General features: G+C 40.7%; 41 non-coding genes and 6 pseudogenes across 41 annotated transcripts; all 47 read left to right on the forward strand.

The window, feature by feature from the left end:
• The first annotated feature begins 5,047 nt into the window (after positions 1 to 5,047).
• On the forward strand, positions 5,048 to 5,161 carry LOC145560851 (5S ribosomal RNA; annotated as a pseudogene).
• A 198-nt stretch (positions 5,162 to 5,359) lies between these two features.
• Positions 5,360 to 5,478, forward strand: LOC145560817 (5S ribosomal RNA). Its single transcript, XR_014093429.1, has one exon. It is a non-coding gene; the product is annotated as a 5S ribosomal RNA (ribosomal RNA).
• A 199-nt stretch (positions 5,479 to 5,677) lies between these two features.
• LOC145561664 (5S ribosomal RNA) lies at positions 5,678 to 5,796 on the forward strand. The gene has a single exon (XR_014094199.1). It is a non-coding gene; the product is annotated as a 5S ribosomal RNA (ribosomal RNA).
• A 198-nt stretch (positions 5,797 to 5,994) lies between these two features.
• LOC145561683 (5S ribosomal RNA) lies at positions 5,995 to 6,113 on the forward strand. The gene has a single exon (XR_014094217.1). It is a non-coding gene; the product is annotated as a 5S ribosomal RNA (ribosomal RNA).
• A 199-nt stretch (positions 6,114 to 6,312) lies between these two features.
• On the forward strand, positions 6,313 to 6,442 carry LOC145560732 (5S ribosomal RNA; annotated as a pseudogene).
• A 197-nt stretch (positions 6,443 to 6,639) lies between these two features.
• LOC145560828 (5S ribosomal RNA) lies at positions 6,640 to 6,758 on the forward strand. The gene has a single exon (XR_014093437.1). It is a non-coding gene; the product is annotated as a 5S ribosomal RNA (ribosomal RNA).
• A 199-nt stretch (positions 6,759 to 6,957) lies between these two features.
• On the forward strand, positions 6,958 to 7,056 carry LOC145560855 (5S ribosomal RNA; annotated as a pseudogene).
• A 200-nt stretch (positions 7,057 to 7,256) lies between these two features.
• On the forward strand, positions 7,257 to 7,375 carry LOC145560667 (5S ribosomal RNA). The gene has a single exon (XR_014093287.1). It is a non-coding gene; the product is annotated as a 5S ribosomal RNA (ribosomal RNA).
• A 200-nt stretch (positions 7,376 to 7,575) lies between these two features.
• On the forward strand, positions 7,576 to 7,694 carry LOC145560842 (5S ribosomal RNA). Its single transcript, XR_014093450.1, has one exon. It is a non-coding gene; the product is annotated as a 5S ribosomal RNA (ribosomal RNA).
• A 199-nt stretch (positions 7,695 to 7,893) lies between these two features.
• LOC145561427 (5S ribosomal RNA) lies at positions 7,894 to 8,012 on the forward strand. Its single transcript, XR_014093973.1, has one exon. It is a non-coding gene; the product is annotated as a 5S ribosomal RNA (ribosomal RNA).
• A 198-nt stretch (positions 8,013 to 8,210) lies between these two features.
• LOC145560750 (5S ribosomal RNA) lies at positions 8,211 to 8,340 on the forward strand (annotated as a pseudogene).
• A 199-nt stretch (positions 8,341 to 8,539) lies between these two features.
• LOC145561322 (5S ribosomal RNA) lies at positions 8,540 to 8,658 on the forward strand. The gene has a single exon (XR_014093872.1). It is a non-coding gene; the product is annotated as a 5S ribosomal RNA (ribosomal RNA).
• Positions 8,659 to 8,857: 199 nt separating this feature from the next.
• Positions 8,858 to 8,976, forward strand: LOC145560840 (5S ribosomal RNA). Its single transcript, XR_014093448.1, has one exon. It is a non-coding gene; the product is annotated as a 5S ribosomal RNA (ribosomal RNA).
• Positions 8,977 to 9,175: 199 nt separating this feature from the next.
• LOC145560794 (5S ribosomal RNA) lies at positions 9,176 to 9,294 on the forward strand. Its single transcript, XR_014093407.1, has one exon. It is a non-coding gene; the product is annotated as a 5S ribosomal RNA (ribosomal RNA).
• Positions 9,295 to 9,494: 200 nt separating this feature from the next.
• Positions 9,495 to 9,613, forward strand: LOC145560796 (5S ribosomal RNA). Its single transcript, XR_014093409.1, has one exon. It is a non-coding gene; the product is annotated as a 5S ribosomal RNA (ribosomal RNA).
• A 199-nt stretch (positions 9,614 to 9,812) lies between these two features.
• On the forward strand, positions 9,813 to 9,931 carry LOC145560719 (5S ribosomal RNA). Its single transcript, XR_014093341.1, has one exon. It is a non-coding gene; the product is annotated as a 5S ribosomal RNA (ribosomal RNA).
• A 200-nt stretch (positions 9,932 to 10,131) lies between these two features.
• LOC145560797 (5S ribosomal RNA) lies at positions 10,132 to 10,250 on the forward strand. The gene has a single exon (XR_014093410.1). It is a non-coding gene; the product is annotated as a 5S ribosomal RNA (ribosomal RNA).
• A 199-nt stretch (positions 10,251 to 10,449) lies between these two features.
• LOC145560733 (5S ribosomal RNA) lies at positions 10,450 to 10,579 on the forward strand (annotated as a pseudogene).
• A 199-nt stretch (positions 10,580 to 10,778) lies between these two features.
• LOC145560836 (5S ribosomal RNA) lies at positions 10,779 to 10,897 on the forward strand. Its single transcript, XR_014093445.1, has one exon. It is a non-coding gene; the product is annotated as a 5S ribosomal RNA (ribosomal RNA).
• Positions 10,898 to 11,096: 199 nt separating this feature from the next.
• Positions 11,097 to 11,215, forward strand: LOC145560749 (5S ribosomal RNA). The gene has a single exon (XR_014093364.1). It is a non-coding gene; the product is annotated as a 5S ribosomal RNA (ribosomal RNA).
• A 198-nt stretch (positions 11,216 to 11,413) lies between these two features.
• LOC145560779 (5S ribosomal RNA) lies at positions 11,414 to 11,532 on the forward strand. The gene has a single exon (XR_014093391.1). It is a non-coding gene; the product is annotated as a 5S ribosomal RNA (ribosomal RNA).
• A 199-nt stretch (positions 11,533 to 11,731) lies between these two features.
• LOC145561617 (5S ribosomal RNA) lies at positions 11,732 to 11,850 on the forward strand. The gene has a single exon (XR_014094155.1). It is a non-coding gene; the product is annotated as a 5S ribosomal RNA (ribosomal RNA).
• Positions 11,851 to 12,049: 199 nt separating this feature from the next.
• LOC145561622 (5S ribosomal RNA) lies at positions 12,050 to 12,168 on the forward strand. Its single transcript, XR_014094160.1, has one exon. It is a non-coding gene; the product is annotated as a 5S ribosomal RNA (ribosomal RNA).
• Positions 12,169 to 12,367: 199 nt separating this feature from the next.
• Positions 12,368 to 12,486, forward strand: LOC145560769 (5S ribosomal RNA). The gene has a single exon (XR_014093382.1). It is a non-coding gene; the product is annotated as a 5S ribosomal RNA (ribosomal RNA).
• Positions 12,487 to 12,685: 199 nt separating this feature from the next.
• Positions 12,686 to 12,804, forward strand: LOC145560814 (5S ribosomal RNA). Its single transcript, XR_014093426.1, has one exon. It is a non-coding gene; the product is annotated as a 5S ribosomal RNA (ribosomal RNA).
• Positions 12,805 to 13,003: 199 nt separating this feature from the next.
• On the forward strand, positions 13,004 to 13,122 carry LOC145560798 (5S ribosomal RNA). Its single transcript, XR_014093411.1, has one exon. It is a non-coding gene; the product is annotated as a 5S ribosomal RNA (ribosomal RNA).
• Positions 13,123 to 13,321: 199 nt separating this feature from the next.
• On the forward strand, positions 13,322 to 13,440 carry LOC145560751 (5S ribosomal RNA). The gene has a single exon (XR_014093365.1). It is a non-coding gene; the product is annotated as a 5S ribosomal RNA (ribosomal RNA).
• A 199-nt stretch (positions 13,441 to 13,639) lies between these two features.
• Positions 13,640 to 13,758, forward strand: LOC145561323 (5S ribosomal RNA). Its single transcript, XR_014093873.1, has one exon. It is a non-coding gene; the product is annotated as a 5S ribosomal RNA (ribosomal RNA).
• Positions 13,759 to 13,957: 199 nt separating this feature from the next.
• LOC145560841 (5S ribosomal RNA) lies at positions 13,958 to 14,076 on the forward strand. Its single transcript, XR_014093449.1, has one exon. It is a non-coding gene; the product is annotated as a 5S ribosomal RNA (ribosomal RNA).
• A 199-nt stretch (positions 14,077 to 14,275) lies between these two features.
• Positions 14,276 to 14,394, forward strand: LOC145561372 (5S ribosomal RNA). The gene has a single exon (XR_014093919.1). It is a non-coding gene; the product is annotated as a 5S ribosomal RNA (ribosomal RNA).
• Positions 14,395 to 14,593: 199 nt separating this feature from the next.
• LOC145560799 (5S ribosomal RNA) lies at positions 14,594 to 14,712 on the forward strand. Its single transcript, XR_014093412.1, has one exon. It is a non-coding gene; the product is annotated as a 5S ribosomal RNA (ribosomal RNA).
• Positions 14,713 to 14,911: 199 nt separating this feature from the next.
• Positions 14,912 to 15,030, forward strand: LOC145560720 (5S ribosomal RNA). Its single transcript, XR_014093342.1, has one exon. It is a non-coding gene; the product is annotated as a 5S ribosomal RNA (ribosomal RNA).
• A 199-nt stretch (positions 15,031 to 15,229) lies between these two features.
• Positions 15,230 to 15,348, forward strand: LOC145561368 (5S ribosomal RNA). The gene has a single exon (XR_014093915.1). It is a non-coding gene; the product is annotated as a 5S ribosomal RNA (ribosomal RNA).
• Positions 15,349 to 15,547: 199 nt separating this feature from the next.
• On the forward strand, positions 15,548 to 15,666 carry LOC145560839 (5S ribosomal RNA). Its single transcript, XR_014093447.1, has one exon. It is a non-coding gene; the product is annotated as a 5S ribosomal RNA (ribosomal RNA).
• Positions 15,667 to 15,865: 199 nt separating this feature from the next.
• LOC145561404 (5S ribosomal RNA) lies at positions 15,866 to 15,984 on the forward strand. The gene has a single exon (XR_014093950.1). It is a non-coding gene; the product is annotated as a 5S ribosomal RNA (ribosomal RNA).
• A 198-nt stretch (positions 15,985 to 16,182) lies between these two features.
• Positions 16,183 to 16,301, forward strand: LOC145560780 (5S ribosomal RNA). Its single transcript, XR_014093392.1, has one exon. It is a non-coding gene; the product is annotated as a 5S ribosomal RNA (ribosomal RNA).
• A 199-nt stretch (positions 16,302 to 16,500) lies between these two features.
• LOC145561618 (5S ribosomal RNA) lies at positions 16,501 to 16,619 on the forward strand. Its single transcript, XR_014094156.1, has one exon. It is a non-coding gene; the product is annotated as a 5S ribosomal RNA (ribosomal RNA).
• Positions 16,620 to 16,818: 199 nt separating this feature from the next.
• On the forward strand, positions 16,819 to 16,937 carry LOC145561623 (5S ribosomal RNA). Its single transcript, XR_014094161.1, has one exon. It is a non-coding gene; the product is annotated as a 5S ribosomal RNA (ribosomal RNA).
• Positions 16,938 to 17,136: 199 nt separating this feature from the next.
• LOC145560770 (5S ribosomal RNA) lies at positions 17,137 to 17,255 on the forward strand. The gene has a single exon (XR_014093383.1). It is a non-coding gene; the product is annotated as a 5S ribosomal RNA (ribosomal RNA).
• Positions 17,256 to 17,454: 199 nt separating this feature from the next.
• On the forward strand, positions 17,455 to 17,573 carry LOC145560815 (5S ribosomal RNA). Its single transcript, XR_014093427.1, has one exon. It is a non-coding gene; the product is annotated as a 5S ribosomal RNA (ribosomal RNA).
• Positions 17,574 to 17,772: 199 nt separating this feature from the next.
• LOC145560801 (5S ribosomal RNA) lies at positions 17,773 to 17,891 on the forward strand. Its single transcript, XR_014093413.1, has one exon. It is a non-coding gene; the product is annotated as a 5S ribosomal RNA (ribosomal RNA).
• A 199-nt stretch (positions 17,892 to 18,090) lies between these two features.
• On the forward strand, positions 18,091 to 18,209 carry LOC145560752 (5S ribosomal RNA). Its single transcript, XR_014093366.1, has one exon. It is a non-coding gene; the product is annotated as a 5S ribosomal RNA (ribosomal RNA).
• A 198-nt stretch (positions 18,210 to 18,407) lies between these two features.
• Positions 18,408 to 18,537, forward strand: LOC145560734 (5S ribosomal RNA; annotated as a pseudogene).
• Positions 18,538 to 18,736: 199 nt separating this feature from the next.
• On the forward strand, positions 18,737 to 18,855 carry LOC145560833 (5S ribosomal RNA). Its single transcript, XR_014093442.1, has one exon. It is a non-coding gene; the product is annotated as a 5S ribosomal RNA (ribosomal RNA).
• A 199-nt stretch (positions 18,856 to 19,054) lies between these two features.
• On the forward strand, positions 19,055 to 19,173 carry LOC145561405 (5S ribosomal RNA). Its single transcript, XR_014093951.1, has one exon. It is a non-coding gene; the product is annotated as a 5S ribosomal RNA (ribosomal RNA).
• Positions 19,174 to 19,371: 198 nt separating this feature from the next.
• Positions 19,372 to 19,490, forward strand: LOC145560781 (5S ribosomal RNA). The gene has a single exon (XR_014093393.1). It is a non-coding gene; the product is annotated as a 5S ribosomal RNA (ribosomal RNA).
• A 199-nt stretch (positions 19,491 to 19,689) lies between these two features.
• On the forward strand, positions 19,690 to 19,808 carry LOC145561619 (5S ribosomal RNA). The gene has a single exon (XR_014094157.1). It is a non-coding gene; the product is annotated as a 5S ribosomal RNA (ribosomal RNA).
• The last annotated feature ends 89 nt before the right edge of the window (positions 19,809 to 19,897 follow it).

The following is a 19,897-nucleotide window of genomic DNA, read 5'->3' on the forward strand; positions in this document are numbered from 1 at the left end:
ACGCGACGTTCAAACGTCTATGCAGATGCAAAAATGCCTAATTAATCACAGGAATATTTTATCTTTCAAGTCTCATCCACTCATCTTAATTAAATACCGATCACTCAAATCGATAAATAATTAAGAATCCTCCCCAGTGGAGTCACCAAATTGTAGGCGTCGTTCGAAGTGCGCCTACGTAAAAGCATGTTGTGAATATGCTTGGCACTCATAGGAAGTGGTAATTGACATTACGATTAGGGACAACGATTAGGGACAAATAAAGTAGGGAGCCGCCAACAAGTTTTTAAGGAACTTGTAAACCGTTCACGGATCATAAAAAGGCAACCACGAATAAGGGACAACAAAGGCAACAACGATTGACCCGTGAAGGTAACACCCCATTCATAATCCATGAGATTACTAACTCCATATGGTTCGGAACCACGAAAGGAGGATCGGGGATGATGGTACAAAGTGAGTCATGGAGTCACATTCGCCCGTATTGGCCTCTACTCGATTCTTATATTGAAAAGCATTCCTGTGATCTCAAAGGCATACAAACAATAATTCAATTCGCTCCAAACTAGTATTTAACTAAATTGGTTTAAGATTAATGCACACATAATTCTAAAATATTGGTGATCACTTCAATTAATAATAAGATTAAAAGGATCCTAAACCGGTTGTCCAAATTATCTTATTAGGCGTGATTTTAAATTACATATTCCCTTTAAACATGTAATATGGTGATCAATAACAATTATAGAACAACATTAATATTAAAACCAATTTAATCACAATTCCAACAACATAAAATCGTCAGAAAAATAATAAAAACAAATGGAGCATGATCCTTACTTTGATTATGTTTGTTTGCAACTACAAAATAATAAACGAGTTAGTAACTTCAAGGAAATAATAAAACAATAACTAAATTAAATTAAATAAAATAAAGTTGATTTTGGGGCCAAACCCTCAAACAGTTCTACCTTTCACGCCTTGGTTTAAGGACAGAACCTCGAGTAAAATATGGACTCCTTTGAGTGCTTGAAGAAGGAATTTTGAAGTGAAAAGGGTAGGCTAGTGTTTAGGCTAAAGCATAGAAGAGAGAAAATAAAATAATCCAATTACTCGGTGCCCCGTTCATCAGAAATGAGGGGGGTATTTATAGGGAAAATGTGCTGAGGGAGCACACGGAACCCTAAAACGATAAAAACCCTAAAGAAGTATCCCGTGACACGGTCAAACTGTACCGTGATACGGGAAGCCCCACCGTCTGACGGTACACATTCCCGTGACACGGTACACTTTTGGCGTGACGCGGGAAATTTTCAGAAAACGGGATAGAAAACGTGTCAAGGGTTTACGCGGAAAAGACACGGAATGTCCCGTGTCACGGTAGACCTCTCGTGTCACGGGAAATCCCACCGTCAGACGGGAAGGATTCCCGTGACACGGTGGCAGTCTACCGTGGCGCGGGGATTTCCAGTCCATTTTCCGTCTAAATACATTTTTAACCCTAATTTCCTTCGGCTTTTTAAGTGCCGATTGATGATTTAGGGCCTTTTCTGACTTTTATTATTCGGGCTAAAATAAGAAAATAATTAAATAAAAATAAATAAAAGGTTTGGGCTTAAAATTAATTAATAAAACAATAAAATAAAAAAAAGGTTTGGGCTTAAAATTAATTAATAAGTTTGGGCTGAAATTAAAACTATGCTTTTACCAAACATCAAGACTAATCCATGGACTGTTCAAAAATATGAATTTAATAAAATACGATTTTTTAAGCACTCTCGGGATTAAATACTGAACCCGACCAATAGTGGCGGTGAAAGGTTGTTCATCATCGGGTTTGGTTTTGGGGAGACATTTTTAGGTGTCTACAACTGCTCAAGATGAAGGAGTCTACGACATGTTGCCTAAGGTGAGGAAATTTGTCGTCATTCACTTATGAGTTGCTCAAGGTGTAGAAGCTCATGATAAGATTTCCCGAGACGTGGGAAACCGTCATCCAATGGATTGCTCGAGGCATAGTGGTTCGCGATAGAATTCCTTAGGCATGGAAGATTGTCTTCTAGTAGATCACTCGAGGGGTAGTGGTTCGAGATAGAATTCCCAAGACGTGGAAGGACGTCACAGCAAAACTGAAGATGTTATACGCAGTCACCTTCGACGGTGTTCACTAGCTTGAGGAAGATCATTGTCACTAAAAAAATTGAGGATGGATACGATGCGAGCTGGTGCGTTAGTGCATGTTGTGCGTGCGACGTGTGCGAGGGAGTTGTTGTGTGCACCTTGTGTGCGGCAGGCTGTTGCGAGGCAGCATAAGCCCGCACAACAGCAAGCCTACAAAGGGCCTTGTTGTGCCAAACGTCGCGAGCACGTCCCGTAGGCAACATTACGCGCTTTGCCGTGTTGTAGGTTACAGGGTGACGTTTGGCGTGGTCGTGGTTGTGCGGGGAGCCCTTGAAAAGGCACCCGGAGCCTAGGTGCCTAGCACAAGGTTTGATGCTAGGCACTTGGGCGTGTTTAGGGCTATGAAATTTTGCGTTTTATTTCTGTTTTAATTATTTTATTTATGTTTATTTAATTTTATTAAATTTTAGAGGCTAAGCCTTGGTTTTGAGCGGCACTTGTAAATTTTTAATTTGGCAAAATATTGGGTTTTCCAGCTGAATAAATCGGATTAATTAAGTTGGATGCAAAATTTAGTGCGAGCTTCATTATTTATTTGAGCTATTTTAATTGTGCTTAATCTCATAATCGGTTAACAACTTTGACTGGTTTTAATTAGGGGCGTTAATCGAATTAACCACCTAAGTTAGTTACTAGTTTATGCGTATTTATGCATTGTTACTTGTTTATCATTGTAAAATGCATTGGCCATTCACATATAGTGAATAGATGAATGGAATGTATATTCACTCACAAGTTTTTAGAAATGGCAACTAGTGAGGCCCGATTATGATAGAAAATACGAACTGCGTTCCTTGATTTATTTTTGTAAATCTAAATATGGTCTGTGAACCATTACGTAATTTTGTACCTTAATATTTAGATTAGTCCTAATCATAGGAAACTAGTAGTTACATTATTTTGGTTATATCTTGAAGACGGAGTTAGAAGACGAAGCCATGAAGTTGCAAATCAAGACCCTTGAAGACTCAAGGGGTCATGCTAGTTGTCGAATGCATCATTTACTTATGTTTTTTATATATACTTATGCTTATTTATATGAATGATATGTTAGATGCATGTTTAGGATTTCGAATGTTGCGATGATTAATTAAGTTCACTTATATCAACCAACATAGAAAACCTACGTCCCTAAAATGTTGAGTAAAACTTGTCATTCCAAAGCAACACTTACCAAACTATTGAGAATAGTGATGGGCTACGCTAAAGCGAGGCATTACTACTTTCCTAAGAACGCAAGGTATGTTGATGGGTTTGCCAAAGCAAGACATCATAATGCATGTTGGTTTTGGTTAAACTCAACGATATGAGTGATGGAGTGCTCATAAGTCATGGCAAAAGAGATAAATTATTACAAGAGCATTAGCTGCGACGATTATCTAACCATGAGTGGCTTGGAGCCTTTAGAAAAGAGTTGCTTATCTTAAATTGATAAGTGTTAAGACAAGCCAAAGCATGATTAACCCTCATTGATTCTTTGGATCTTGGAATCGACTTATTCTCACCAAATAGGGGAAAATTTAATGTGTGAATAAGACGTTTAAACAAGTTTGAAACACTACTAGAAATAGGCCTATTTTCTATGGAAAAATTCTGTCGAAAACACCCTGAAATTCGTCGGAAAAGGTGTTTCCGACGAAATTCCGTCGGAAACGGTTGTCGGAAACGGCATGGTAGGAAAAACCACCTTTTCCGTCGGAAACACTTTTCCAACGTGTAGGGAATATTTCAAGCATTAACCCCTAGCTTGAACCCCACTGTGATCATACACTAAAGTACGGTGGCGTCCAAAAGGAAAGAAGATAGAGCAAAAGAGTCCCAACAAGTTTTTTTGGAACTTGTAAACCGTTCACGAGGTGAAGGTTACATCCCTTAACGATCCAAGAGATCGTCAACTCCATAAGGTCTTGAACCAAATAGGGTTCGGGGATGAAGGTACAAATCCAACCTAAAAGAGATTGAACCTGCCCTAATAATAGGCCTCTACTTTATTCTGATCGTATTCATGTGCGCTTTCTGACTAACATGCAATCAATAGGTTTAACCCTAAACTTGTTTATCTATCTTAGTTGAATATTAATGCACAAATAAATATATTATTGGTGATCACTTGAATTATAATCAAATTAATCCTAAACAAGATCATTAATATCTTATTAAGCGTGATTACAAGTACCAATTCCCTTTAAACATGCATAAAAGGCGTGATCAAGCAATAACAATAATAATATCAAGCAACATAATAATAATAATAAATCATATATATAAATTATAATTAAAATAATCATGTTAAAGCATAATAATAGCAAGATCCTAGGCATGATACTAACAAGATTAATAACAAACCCTAGCATGTCACTAAGCATATAAAAATCAAAGCTTTAACCCTAACATAATACTAACAATCATAAAATATTAGAAAAGAAAATAGGAAGCATCATACTTTTAATCATACTTGATATTAAAATTACCCTGGACATGATACTAGGAACTTATTGTTGTCACCCTAAACACCAAATTAAGAAAAACATCCTAACATGATACTAGGAATCAAAATAACAACCTAAGCATGATTTCTACATAATAACATCAATAAAACCCATGCAAGATGATGGGACACCTACATTTGAAAAACATGTTTTGACCATGCTAGAGTCCTTTTTTCGCTATTTTGTTGGGCCAAACCCCCTCCGGAGGTTGGCATTGCATAGATCTCGAAATGTTACACAGTTTGAAAAAAAAAATTATTCAATTTGGACACCCGAAGACAAAGTTATTACATTTTATAATTTTCATCAAAAAAATTCCACAAAAAACAAGTTAATTGCTTTAAAAAAGACAGGTAAAACAATAATTAAGCATACCAGCATGGCACCAGCACTAATGCACCGGATCCCATCAGAACTCTGCAGTTAAGCGTGCTTGGGCGAGAGTAGTACTAGGATGGGTGACCTCTTGGGAAGTCCTCGTGTTGCACCCCTTTTTTGCCGAATTCGTAATTTTTATTTGTTTTCGGTTATTTTGAGATGAGAAATGGTTTAAGATGCGTAGATCTCGAAAAAATAACCAATTTGAAAAAAAAATGTTTAATTCGGACGATCGGGCACAAAGTTACGGCATTTCGAAGGAAATCAGGGGCTGGAAAGGGTATAAATACAAAATAGCGCAATAAGTAAATGGGTGCGATCATACAAGCAATAATGCACCGAATCCCATCAGAACTCCGTAGTTAAGCGTGCTTGGGCGAGAGTAGTATTAGGATGGGTGACCTCCTGGGAAGTCCTCGTGTTGCACCCCTTTTTTGCCGAATTCATAATTTTTATTTGTTTTCGGTTATTTTGAGATGGGAAATGGTTTGGGACGCGTAGATCTCGAAAAAATAACCAATTTGAAAAAAAAAATGTTTAATTCGGACGATCGGGCACAAAGTTACGGCATTTCGAAGGAAATCAGGGGCTGGAAAGAGAATAAATACAATATAGCACAATAAGTAAATGGGTGCGATCATACCAGCACTAATGCACCGGATCCCATCAGAACTCCGCAGTTAAGCGTGGTTGGGCGAGAGTAGTACTAGGATGGGTGACCTCTTGGGAAGTCCTCGTGTTGCACCCCTTTTTTGCCGAATTCGTAATTTTTATTTGTTTTGGGTTATTTTGAGATGGGAAATGGTTTGGGACGCGTAGATCTCGAAAAATTAACCAATTTGAAAAAAAAATGTTTAATTCGGACGATCGGGCACAAAGTTACGGCATTTCGAAGGAAATCAGGGGCTGGAAAGGGTATAAATACAAAATAGCGCAATAAGTAAATGGTTGCGATCATACCAGCACTAATGCACCGGATCCCATCAGAACTCCGTAATTAAGCGTGCTTGGGCGAGAGTAGTACTAGGATGGGTGACCTCCTGGGAAGTCCTCGTGTTGCACCCCTTTTTTGCCGAATTCGTAATTTTTATTTGTGTTCGGTTATTTTGAGATAGGAAATGGTTTGGGACGCGTAGATCTCGAAAAAATAACCAATTTGAAAAAAAAAATGTTTAATTCGGACGATCGGGCACAAAGTTACGGCATTTCGAAGGAAATCAGGGGCTGGAAAGGCTATAAATACAAAATAGCGCAATAAGTAAATGGGTGCGATCATACCAGCATGGCACCAGCACTAATGCACCGGATCCCATCAGAACTCCGCAGTTAAGCGTGCTTGGGCGAGAGTAGTACTAGGATGGGTGACCTCCTGGGAAGTCCTCGTGTTGCACCCCTTTTTTGCCGAATTCGTAATTTTTATTTGTTTTCGGTTATTTTGAGATGAGAAATGGTTTGGGATGCGTAGATCTCGAAAAAATAACCAATTTGAAAAAAAAATGTTTAATTCGGACGATCGAGCACAAAGTTACGGCATTTCGAAGGAAATCAGGGGCTGGAAGGGTATAAATACAAAATAGCGCAATAAGTAAATGGGTGCGATCATACAAGCAATAATGCACCGAATCCCATCAGAACTCCGTAGTTAAGCGTGCTTGGGCGAGAGTAGTACTAGGATGGGTGACCTCCTGGGAAGTCCTCCTGTTGCACCCCTTTTTTGCCGAATTCGTAATTTTTATTTGTTTTCGGTTATTTTGAGATGGGAAATGGTTTGGGGCGCGTAGATCTCGAAAAAATAACCAATTTGAAAAAAAAAATGTTTAATTCGGACGATCGGGCACAAAGTTACGGCATTTCGAAGGAAATCAGGGGCTGGAAAGAGTATAAATACAATATAGCGCAATAAGTAAATGGGTGCGATCATACCAGCAGTAATACACCGGATCCCATCAGAACACCGCAGTTAAGCGTGTTTGGGCGAGAGTAGTACTAGGATCTCGTGTTGCACCCCTTTTTTGCCGAATTCGTAATTTTTATTTGTTTTCGGTTATTTTGAGATGAGAAATGGTTTGGGACGCGTAGATCTCGAAAAAATAACCAATTTGAAAAAAAAAAATGTTTAATTCGGACGATCGGGCACAAAGTTACGGCATTTCGAAGGAAATCAGGGGCTGGAAAGGGTATAAATACAAAATAGCGCAATAAGTAATTGGGTGCGATCATACCAACACTAATGCACCGGATCCCATTAGAACTTCGCAGTTAAGCGTGCTTGGGCGAGAGTAGTACTAGGATGGGTGACCTCCTGGGAAGTCCTCGTGTTGCACCCCTTTTTTGCCGAATTCGTAATTTTTATTTGTTTTCGGTTATTTTGAGATGGGAAATGGTTTGGGACGCGTAGATCTCGAAAAAATAACCAATTTGAAAAAAAAAAATGTTTAATTCGGACGATCGGGCACAAAGTTACGGCATTTCGAAGGAAATCAGGGGCTGGAAAGGGTATAAATACAAAATAGCGCAATAAGTAAATGGGTGCGATCATACAAGAAATAATGCACCGAATCCCATCAGAACTCCGTAGTTAAGCGTGCTTGGGCGAGAGTAGTACTAGGATGGGTGACCTCCTGGGAAGTCCTCCTGTTGCACCCTTTTTTTGCCGAATTCGTAATTTTTATTTGTTTTCGGTTATTTTGAGATGGGAAATGGTTTGGGACGCGTAGATCTCGAAAAAATAACCAATTTGAAAAAAAAAATGTTTAATTCAGACGATCGGGCACAAAGTTACGGCATTTCGAAGGAAATCAGGGGCTGGAAATGGTATAAATACAATATAGCGCAATAAGTAAATGGGTGCGATCATACCAGCACTAATGCACCGGATCCCATCAGAACTCCGCAGTTAAGCGTGTTTGGGCGAGAGTAGTACTAGGATGGGTGACCTCCTGGGAAGTCCTCGTGTTGCACCCATTTTTTGCCGAATTCGTAATTTTTATTTGTGTTCGGTTATTTTGAGATAGGAAATGGTTTGGGACGCGTAGATCTCGAAAAAATAACCAATTTGAAAAAAAAATGTTTAATTCGGACGATCGGGCACAAAGTTACGGCATTTCGAAGGAAATCAGGGGCTGGAAAGGCTATAAATACAAAATAGCGCAATAAGTAAATGGGTGCGATCATACCAGCATGGCACCAGCACTAATGCACCGGATCCCATCAGAACTCCGCAGTTAAGCGTGCTTGGGCGAGAGTAGTACTAGGATGGGTGACCTTCTGGGAAGTCCTCGTGTTGCACCCCTTTTTTGCCGAATTCGTAATTTTTATTTGTTTTCGGTTATTTTGAGATGAGAAATGGTTTGGGATGCGTAGATCTCGAAAAAATAACCAATTTGAAAAAAAAAATGTTTAATTCGGACGATCGGGCACAAAGTTACGGCATTTCGAAGGAAATCAGGGGCTGGAAAGGCTATAAATACAAAATAGCGCAATAAGTAAATGGGTGCGATCATACCAGCACTAATGCACCGGATCCCATTAGAACTCCGCAGTTAAGCGTGCTTGGGCGAGAGTAGTACTAGGATGGGTGACCTCCTGGGAAGTCCTCGTGTTGCACCCCTTTTTTGCCGAATTCGTAATTTTTATTTGTTTTCGGTTATTTTGAGATGGGAAATGGTTTGGGACGCGTAGATCTCGAAAAAATAACCAATTTGAAAAAAAAAATGTTTAATTCGGACGATCGGGCACAAAGTTACGGCATTTCGAAGGAAATCAGGGGCTGGAAAGGGTATAAATACAAAATAGCGCAATAAGTAAATGGGTGCGATCATACAAGCAATAATGCACTGAATCCCATCAGAACTCCGTAGTTAAGCGTGCTTGGGCGAGAGTAGTACTAGGATGGGTGACCTCTTGGGAAGTCCTCCTGTTGCACCCCTTTTTTGCCGAATTCGTAATTTTTATTTGTTTTCGGTTATTTTGAGATGGGAAATGGTTTGGGACGCGTAGATCTCGAAAAAATAACCAATTTGAAAAAAAAAATGTTTAATTCGGACGATCGGGCACAAAGTTACGGCATTTCGAAGGAAATCAGGGGCTGGAAAGGGTATAAATACAAAATAGCGCAATAAGTAAATGGGTGCGATCATACAAGCAATAATGCACCGGATCCCATCAGAACTCCGCAGTTAAGCGTGGTTGGGCGAGAGTAGTACTAGGATGGGTGACCTCCTGGGAAGTCCTCGTGTTGCACCCCTTTTTTGCCGAATTCGTAATTTTTATTTGTTTTGGGTTATTTTGAGATGGGAAATGGTTTGGGACGCGTAGATCTCGAAAAAATAACCAATTTGAAAAAAAAAAATGTTTAATTCGGACGATCGGGCACAAAGTTACGGCATTTCGAAGGAAATCAGGGGCTGGAAAGGGTATAAATACAAAATAGCGCAATAAGTAAATGGGTGCGATCATACAAGCAATAATGCACCGAATCCCATCAGAACTCCGTAGTTAAGCGTGCTTGGGCGAGAGTAGTACTAGGATGGGTGACCTCTTGGGAAGTCCTCGTGTTGCACCCCTTTTTTGCCGAATTCGTAATTTTTATTTGTTTTGGGTTATTTTGAGATGGGAAATAGTTTGGGACGCGTAGATCTCGAAAAAATAACCAATTTGAAAAAAAAAATGTTTAATTCGGACGATCGGGCACAAAGTTACGGCATTTCGAAGGAAATCAGGGGCTGGAAAGGGTATAAATACAAAATAGCGCAATAAGTAAATGGTTGCGATCATACCAGCACTAATGCACCGGATCCCATCAGTACTCCGTAATTAAGCGTGCTTGGGCGAGAGTAGTACTAGGATGGGTGACCTCCTGGGAAGTCCTCGTGTTGCACCCCTTTTTTGCCGAATTCGTAATTTTTATTTGTTTTGGGTTATTTTGAGATGGGAAATGGTTTGGGACGCGTAGATCTCGAAAAAATAACCAATTTGAAAAAAAAAAATGTTTAATTCGGACGATCGGGCACAAAGTTACGGCATTTCGAAGGAAATCAGGGGCTGGAAAGGGTATAAATACAAAATAGCGCAATAAGTAAATGGGTGCGATCATACAAGCAATAATGCACCGAATCCCATCAGAACTCCGTAGTTAAGCGTGCTTGGGCGAGAGTAGTACTAGGATGGGTGACCTCTTGGGAAGTCCTCGTGTTGCACCCCTTTTTTGCCGAATTCGTAATTTTTATTTGTTTTGGGTTATTTTGAGATGGGAAATAGTTTGGGACGCGTAGATCTCGAAAAAATAACCAATTTGAAAAAAAAAATGTTTAATTCGGACGATCGGGCACAAAGTTACGGCATTTCGAAGGAAATCAGGGGCTGGAAAGGCTATAAATACAAAATAGCGCAATAACTAAATGGGTGCGATCATACCAGCATGGCACCAGCACTAATGCACCGGATCCCATCAGAACTCCGCAGTTAAGCGTGCTTGGGCGAGAGTAGTACTAGGATGGGTGACCTCCTGGGAAGTCCTCGTGTTGCACCCCTTTTTTGCCGAATTCGTAATTTTTATTTGTTTTCGGTTATTTTGAGATGGGAAATGGTTTGGGACGCGTAGATCTCGAAAAAATAACCAATTTGAAAAAAAAAATGTTTAATTCGGACGATCGGGCACAAAGTTACGGCATTTCGAAAGAAATCAGGGGCTGGAAAGGGTATAAATACAAAATAGCGCAATAAGTAAATGGGTGCGATCATACAAGCAATAATGCACCGAATCCCATCTAAACTCCGCAGTTAAGCGTGCTTGGGCGAGAGTAGTACAAGGATGGGTGACCTCCTGGGAAGTCCTCGTGTTGCACCCCTTTTTTGCCGAATTCGTAATTTTTATTTGTTTTCGGTTATTTTGAGATGGGAAATGGTTTGGGACGCGTAGATCTCGAAAAAATAACCAATTTGAAAAAAAAAATGTTTAATTCGGACGATCGGGCACAAAGTTACGGCATTTCAAAGGAAATCAGGGGCTGGAAAGAGTATAAATACAATATAGCGCAATAAGTAAATGGGTGCGATCATACCAGCACTAATGCACCAGATCCCATCAGAACTCCGCAGTTAAGCGTGCTTGGGCGAGAGTAGTACTAGGATGGGTGACCTCCTGGTTAGTCCTCGTGTTGCACCCCTTTTTGCCGAATTCGTAATTTTGATTTGTTTTCGGTTATTTTGAGATGAGAAATGGTTTGGGATGCGTAGATCTCGAAAAAATAACCAATTTGAAAAAAAAAATGTTTAATTCGGACGATCGGGCACAAAGTTACGGCATTTCGAAGGAAATCAGGGGCTGGAAAGGGTATAAATACAAAATAGCGCACTAAGTAAATGGGTGCGATCATACAAGCAATAATGCACCGAATCCCATCAGAACTCCGTAGTTAAGCGTGCTTGGGCGAGAGTAGTACTAGGATGGGTGACCTCCTGGGAAGTCCTCGTGTTGCACCCCTTTTTTGCCGAATTCGTAATTTTTATTTGTTTTCGGTTATTTTGAGATGGGAAATGGTTTGGGACGCGTAGATCTCGAAAAAATAACCAATTTGAAAAAAAAAATGTTTAATTCGGACGATCGGGTACAAAGTTACGACATTTCGAAGGAAATCAGGGGCTGGAAAGAGTATAAATACAATATAGCGCAATAAGTAAATGAGTGCGATCATACCAGCACTAATGCACCGGATCCCATCAGAACTCCGCAGTTAAGCGTGTTTGGGCGAGAGTAGTACTAGGATGGGTGACCTCCTGGGAAGTCCTCGTGTTGCACCCCTTTTTTGCCGAATTCGTAATTTTTATTTGTTTTCGGTTATTTTGAGATGGGAAATGGTTTGGGACGCGTAGATCTCGAAAAAATAACCAATTTGAAAAAAAAAATGTTTAATTCGGACGATCGGGCACAAAGTTACGGCATTTCGAAGGAAATCAGGGGCTGGAAAGGGTATAAATACAAAATAGCGCAATAAGTAAATTGTTGCGATCATACCAGCACTAATGCACCGGATCCCATCAGAACTCCGTAGTTAAGCGTGCTTGGGCGAGAGTAGTACTAGGATGGGTGACCTCCTGGGAAGTCCTCGTGTTGCACCCCTTTTTTGCCGAATTCGTAATTTTTATTTGTGTTCGGTTATTTTGAGATAGGAAATGGTTTGGGACGCGTAGATCTCGAAAAAATAACCAATTTGAAAAAAAAAATGTTTAATTCGGACGATCGGGCACAAAGTTACGGCATTTCGAAGGAAATCAGGGGCTGGAAAGGCTATAAATACAAAATAGCGTAATAAGTAAATGGGTGCGATCATACCAGCACTAATGCACCGGATCCCATCAGAACTCCGCAGTTAAGCGTGCTTGGGCGACAGTAGTACTAGGATGGGTGACCTCCTGGGAAGTCCTCCTGTTGCACCCATTTTTTGCCGAATTCGTAACTTTTATTTGTTTTCGGTTATTTTGAGATGGGAAATGGTTTGGGACGCGTCGATCTGGAAAAAATAACCAATTTGAAAAAAAAAATGTTTAATTCGGACGAACGGGCTCAAAGTTACGTTATTTCGAAGGAAATCAGGGGCTGGAAAGGGTATAAATACAAAATAGCGCAATAAGTAAATGGGTGCGATCATACAAGCAATAATGCACCGAATCCCATCAGAACTCCGTAGTTAAGCGTGTTTGGGCGAGAGTAGTACTAGGATGGGTGACCTCCTGGGAAGTCCTCGTGTTGCACCCCTTTTTTGCCGAATTCGTAATTTTTATTTGTGTTCGGTTATTTTGAGATAGGAAATGGTTTGGGATGCGTAGATCTCGAAAAAATAACCAATTTGAAAAAAAAAATGTTTAATTCGGACGATCGGGCACAAAGTTACGGCATTTCGAAGGAAATCAGGGGCTGGAAAGGGTATAAATACAAAATAGCGCAATAAGTAAATGGGTGCGATCATACAAGCAATAATGCACCGAATCCCATCAGAACTCCGTAGTTAAGCGTGCTTGGGCGAGAGTAGTACTAGGATGGGTGACCTCTTGGGAAGTCCTCGTGTTGCACCCCTTTTTTGCCGAATTCGTAATTTTTATTTGTTTTGGGTTATTTTGAGATGGGAAATAGTTTGGGACGCGTAGATCTCGAAAAAATAACCAATTTGAAAAAAAAAATGTTTAATTCGGACGATCGGGCACAAAGTTACGGCATTTCGAAGGAAATCAGGGGCTGGAAAGGGTATAAATACAAAATAGCGCAATAAGTAAATGGTTGCGATCATACCAGCACTAATGCACCGGATCCCATCAGTACTCCGTAATTAAGCGTGCTTGGGCGAGAGTAGTACTAGGATGGGTGACCTCCTGGGAAGTCCTCGTGTTGCACCTCTTTTTTGCCGAATTCGTAATTTTTATTTGTGTTCGGTTATTTTGAGATAGGAAATGGTTTGGGACGCGTAGATCTCGAAAAAATAACCAATTTGAAAAAAAAAATGTTTAATTCGGACGATCGGGCACAAAGTTACGGCATTTCGAAGGAAATCAGGGGCTGGAAAGGCTATAAATACAAAATAGCGCAATAAGTAAATGGGTGCGATCATACCAGCACTAATGCACCGGATCCCATTAGAACTCCGCAGTTAAGCGTGCTTGGGCGAGAGTAGTACTAGGATGGGTGACCTCCTGGGAAGTCCTCGTGTTGCACCCCTTTTTTGCCGAATTCGTAATTTTTATTTGTTTTCGGTTATTTTGAGATGGGAAATGGTTTGGGACGCGTAGATCTCGAAAAAATAACCAATTTGAAAAAAAAAATGTTTAATTCGGACGATCGGGCACAAAGTTACGGCATTTCGAAGGAAATCAGGGGCTGGAAAGGGTATAAATACAAAATAGCGCAATAAGTAAATGGGTGCGATCATACAAGCAATAATGCACTGAATCCCATCAGAACTCCGTAGTTAAGCGTGCTTGGGCGAGAGTAGTACTAGGATGGGTGACCTCTTGGGAAGTCCTCCTGTTGCACCCCTTTTTTGCCGAATTCGTAATTTTTATTTGTTTTCGGTTATTTTGAGATGGGAAATGGTTTGGGACGCGTAGATCTCGAAAAAATAACCAATTTGAAAAAAAAAATGTTTAATTCGGACGATCGGGCACAAAGTTACGGCATTTCGAAGGAAATCAGGGGCTGGAAATGGTATAAATACAATATAGCGCAATAAGTAAATGGGTGCGATCATACCAGCACTAATGCACCGGATCCCATCAGAACTCCGCAGTTAAGCGTGTTTGGGCGAGAGTAGTACTAGGATGGGTGACCTCCTGGGAAGTCCTCGTGTTGCACCCCTTTTTTGCCGAATTCGTAATTTTTATTTGTGTTCGGTTATTTTGAGATAGGAAATGGTTTGGGATGCGTAGATCTCGAAAAAATAACCAATTTGAAAAAAAAAATGTTTAATTCGGACGATCGGGCACAAAGTTACGGCATTTCGAAGGAAATCAGGGGCTGGAAAGGGTATAAATACAAAATAGCGCAATAAGTAAATGGGTGCGATCATACAAGCAATAATGCACCGAATCCCATCAGAACTCCGTAGTTAAGCGTGCTTGGGCGAGAGTAGTACTAGGATGGGTGACCTCTTGGGAAGTCCTCGTGTTGCACCCCTTTTTTGCCGAATTCGTAATTTTTATTTGTTTTCGGTTATTTTGAGATGGGAAATAGTTTGGGACGCGTAGATCTCGAAAAAATAACCAATTTGAAAAAAAAAATGTTTAATTCGGACGATCGGGCACAAAGTTACGGCATTTCGAAGGAAATCAGGGGCTGGAAAGGGTATAAATACAAAATAGCGCAATAAGTAAATGGTTGCGATCATACCAGCACTAATGCACCGGATCCCATCAGTACTCCGTAATTAAGCGTGCTTGGGCGAGAGTAGTACTAGGATGGGTGACCTCCTGGGAAGTCCTCGTGTTGCACCCCTTTTTTGCCGAATTCGTAATTTTTATTTGTTTTCGGTTATTTTGAGATGGGAAATGGTTTGGGACGCGTAGATCTCGAAAAAATAACCAATTTGAAAAAAAAAATGTTTAATTCGGACGATCGGGTACAAAGTTACGGCATTTCGAAGGAAATCAGGGGCTGGAAAGAGTATAAATACAATATAGCGCAATAAGTAAATGAGTGCGATCATACCAGCACTAATGCACCGGATCCCATCAGAACTCCGCAGTTAAGCGTGCTTGGGCGAGAGTAGTACTAGGATGGGTGACCTCCTGGGAAGTCCTCGTGTTGCACCCCTTTTTTGCCGAATTCGTAATTTTTATTTGTTTTCGGTTATTTTGAGATGGGAAATGGTTTGGGACGCGTAGATCTCGAAAAAATAACCAATTTGAAAAAAAAAATGTTTAATTCGGACGATCGGGCACAAAGTTACGGCATTTCGAAGGAAATCAGGGGCTGGAAAGGGTATAAATACAAAACAGCGCAATAAGTAAATGGGTGCGATCATACAAGCAATAATGCACCGAATCCCATCTAAACTCCGCAGTTAAGCGTGCTTGGGCGAGAGTAGTACAAGGATGGGTGACCTCCTGGGAAGTCCTCGTGTTGCACCCCTTTTTTGCCGAATTCGTAATTTTTATTTGTTTTCGGTTATTTTGAGATGGGAAATGGTTTGGGACGCGTAGATCTCGAAAAAATAACCAATTTGAAAAAAAAAATGTTTAATTCGGACGATCGGGCACAAAGTTACGGCATTTCAAAGGAAATCAGGGGCTGGAAAGAGTATAAATACAATATAGCGCAATAAGTAAATGGGTGCGATCATACCAGCACTAATGCACCAGATCCCATCAGAACTCCGCAGTTAAGCGTGCTTGGGCGAGAGTAGTACTAGGATGGGTGACCTCCTGGGAAGTCCTCGTGTTGCACCCCTTTTTGCCGAATTCGTAATTTTGATTTGTTTTCGGTTATTTTGAGATGTGAAATGGTTTGGGATGCGTAGATCTCGAAAAAATAACCAATTTGAAAAAAAAAATGTTTAATTCGGACGATCGGGCACAAAGTTACGGCATTTCGAAGGAAATCAGGGGCTGGAAAGGGTATAAATACAAAATAGCGCACTAAGTAAATGGGTGCGATCATACAAGCAATAATGCACCGAATCCCATCAGAACTCCGTAGTTAAGCGTGCTTGGGCGAGAGTAGTACTAGGATGGGTGACCTCCTGGGAAGTCCTCGTGTTGCACCCCTTTTTTGCCGAATTCGTAATTTTTATTTGTTTTCGGTTATTTTGAGATGGGAAATGGTTTGGGACGCGTAGATCTCGAAAAAATAACCAATTTGAAAAAAAAAATGTTTAATTCGGACGATCGGGTACAAAGTTACGGCATTTCGAAGGAAATCAGGGGCTGGAAAGAGTATAAATACAATATAGCGCAATAAGTAAATGAGTGCGATCATACCAGCACTAATGCACCGGATCCCATCAGAACTCCGCAGTTAAGCGTGTTTGGGCGAGAGTAGTACTAGGATGGGTGACCTCCTGGGAAGTCCTCGTGTTGCACCCCTTTTTTGCCGAATTCGTAATTTTTATTTGTTTTCGGTTATTTTGAGATGGGAAATGGTTTGGGACGCGTAGATCTCGAAAAAATAACCAATTTGAAAAAAAAAATGTTTAATTCGGACGATCGGGCACAAAGTTACGGCATTTCGAAGGAAATTAGGGGCTGGAAAGGGTATAAATACAAAATAGCGCAATAAGTAAATTGTTGCGATCATACCAGCACTAATGCACCGGATCCCATCAGAACTCCGTAGTTAAGCGTGCTTGGGCGAGAGTAGTACTAGGATGGGTGACCTCCTGGGAAGTCCTCGTGTTGCACCCCTTTTTTGCCGAATTCGTAATTTTTATTTGTGTTCGGTTATTTTGAGATAGGAAATGGTTTGGGACGCGTAGATCTCGAAAAAATAACCAATTTGAAAAAAAAAATGTTTAATTCGGACGATCGGGCACAAAGTTACGGCATTTCGAAGGAAATCAGGGGCTGGAAAGGCTATAAATACAAAATAGCGTAATAAGTAAATGGGTGCGATCATACCAGCACTAATGCACCGGATCCCATCAGAACTCCGCAGTTAAGCGTGCTTGGGCGACAGTAGTACTAGGATGGGTGACCTCCTGGGAAGTCCTCCTGTTGCACCCATTTTTTGCCGAATTCGTAACTTTTATTTGTTTTCGGTTATTTTGAGATGGGAAATGGTTTGGGACGCGTCGATCTGGAAAAAATAACCAATTTGAAAAAAAAAATGTTTAATTCGGACGAACGGGCTCAAAGTTACGTTATTTCGAAGGAAATCAGGGGCTGGAAAGGGTATAAATACAAAATAGCGCAATAAGTAAATGGGTGCGATCATACAAGCAATAATGCACCGAATCCCATCAGAACTCCGTAGTTAAGCGTGTTTGGGCGAGAGTAGTACTAGGATGGGTGACCTCCTGGGAAGTCCTCGTGTTGCACCCCTTTTTTGCCGAATTCGTAATTTTTATTTGTGTTCGGTTATTTTGAGATAGGAAATGGTTTGGGATGCGTAGATCTCGAAAAAATAACCAATTTGAAAAAAAAAATGTTTAATTCGGACGATCGGGCACAAAGTTACGGCATTTCGAAGGAAATCAGGGGCTGGAAAGGGTATAAATACAAAATAGCGCAATAAGTAAATGGGTGCGATCATACAAGCAATAATGCACCGAATCCCATCAGAACTCCGTAGTTAAGCGTGCTTGGGCGAGAGTAGTACTAGGATGGGTGACCTCTTGGGAAGTCCTCGTGTTGCACCCCTTTTTTGCCGAATTCGTAATTTTTATTTGTTTTGGGTTATTTTGAGATGGGAAATAGTTTGGGACGCGTAGATCTCGAAAAAATAACCAATTTGAAAAAAAAAATGTTTAATTCGGACGATCGGGCACAAAGTTACGGCATTTCGAAGGAAATCAGGGGCTGGAAAGGGTATAAATACAAAATAGCGCAATAAGTAAATGGTTGCGATCATACCAGCACTAATGCACCGGATCCCATCAGTACTCCGTAATTAAGCGTGCTTGGGCGAGAGTAGTACTAGGATGGGTGACCTCCTGGGAAGTCCTCGTGTTGCACCTCTTTTTTGCCGAATTCGTAATTTTTATTTGTGTTCGGTTATTTTGAGATAGGAAATGGTTTGGGACGCGTAGATCTCGAAAAAATAACCAATTTGAAAAAAAAATGTTTAATTCGGACGATCGGGCACAAAGTTACGGCATTTCGAAGGAAATCAGGGGCTGGAAAGGCTATAAATACAAAATAGCGCAATAACTAAATGGGTGCGATCATACCAGCATGGCACCAGCACTAATGCACCGGATCCCATCAGAACTCCGCAGTTAAGCGTGCTTGGGCGAGAGTAGTACTAGGATGGGTGACCTCCTGGGAAGTCCTCGTGTTGCACCCCTTTTTTGCCGAATTCGTAATTTTTATTTGTTTTCGGTTATTTTGAGATGGGAAATGGTTTGGGACGCGTAGATCTCGAAAAAATAACCAATTTGAAAAAAAAAATGTTTAATTCGGACGATCGGGCACAAAGTTACGGCATTTCGAAAGAAATCAGGGGCTGGAAAGGGTATAAATACAAAATAGCGCAATAAGTAAATGGGTGCGATCATACAAGCAATAATGCACCGAATCCCATCAAAACTCCGCAGTTAAGCGTGCTTGGGCGAGAGTAGTACAAGGATGGGTGACCTCCTGGGAAGTCCTCGTGTTGCACCCCTTTTTTGCCGAATTCGTAATTTTTATTTGTTTTCGGTTATTTTGAGATGGGAAATGGTTTGGGACGCGTAGATCTCGAAAAAATAACCAATTTGAAAAAAAAAATGTTTAATTCGGACGATCGGGCACAAAGTTACGGCATTTCAAAGGAAATCAGGGGCTGGAAAGAGTATAAATACAATATAGCGCAATAAGTAAATGGGTGCGATCATACCAGCACTAATGCACCAGATCCCATCAGAACTCCGCAGTTAAGCGTGCTTGGGCGAGAGTAGTACTAGGATGGGTGACCTCCTGGGAAGTCCTCGTGTTGCACCCCTTTTTGCCGAATTCGTAATTTTGATTTGTTTTCGGTTATTTTGAGATGAGAAATGGTTTGGGATGCGTAGATCTCGAAAAAATAACCAATTTGAAAAAAAAAATGTTTAATTCGGACGATCGGGCACAAAGTTACGGCATTTCGAAGGAAATCAGGGGCTGGAAAGGGTATAAATACAAAATAGCGCACTAAGTAAATGGGTGCGATCATACAAGCAATAATGCACCGAATCCCATCAGAACTCCGTAGTTAAGCGTGCTTGGGCGAGAGTAGTACTAGGATGGGTGACCTCCTGGGAAGTCCTCGTGTTGCACCCCTTTTTTGCCGAATTCGTAATTTTTATTTGTTTTCGGTTATTTTGAGATGGGAAATGGTTTGGGACGCGTAGATCTCGAAAAAATAACCAATTTGAAAAAAAAAATGTTTAATTCGGACGATCGGGTACAAAGTTACGGCATTTCGAAGGAAATCAGGGGCTGGAAAGAGTATAAATACAATATAGCGCAATAAGTAAATGAGTGCGATCATACCAGCACTAATGCACCGGATCCCATCAGAACTCCGCAGTTAAGCGTGTTTGGGCGAGAGTAGTACTAGGATGGGTGACCTCCTGGGAAGTCCTCGTGTTGCACCCCTTTTTTGCCGAATTCGTAATTTTTATTTGTTTTCGGTTATTTTGAGATGGGAAATGGTTTGGGACGCGTAGATCTCGAAAAAATAACCA

The sequence above is a fragment of the Chenopodium album genome, chromosome 9, assembly GCF_948465745.1.
Source record: "Chenopodium album chromosome 9, dcCheAlbu1.1, whole genome shotgun sequence".
Lineage (NCBI taxonomy): Eukaryota > Viridiplantae > Streptophyta > Magnoliopsida > Caryophyllales > Amaranthaceae > Chenopodium > Chenopodium album.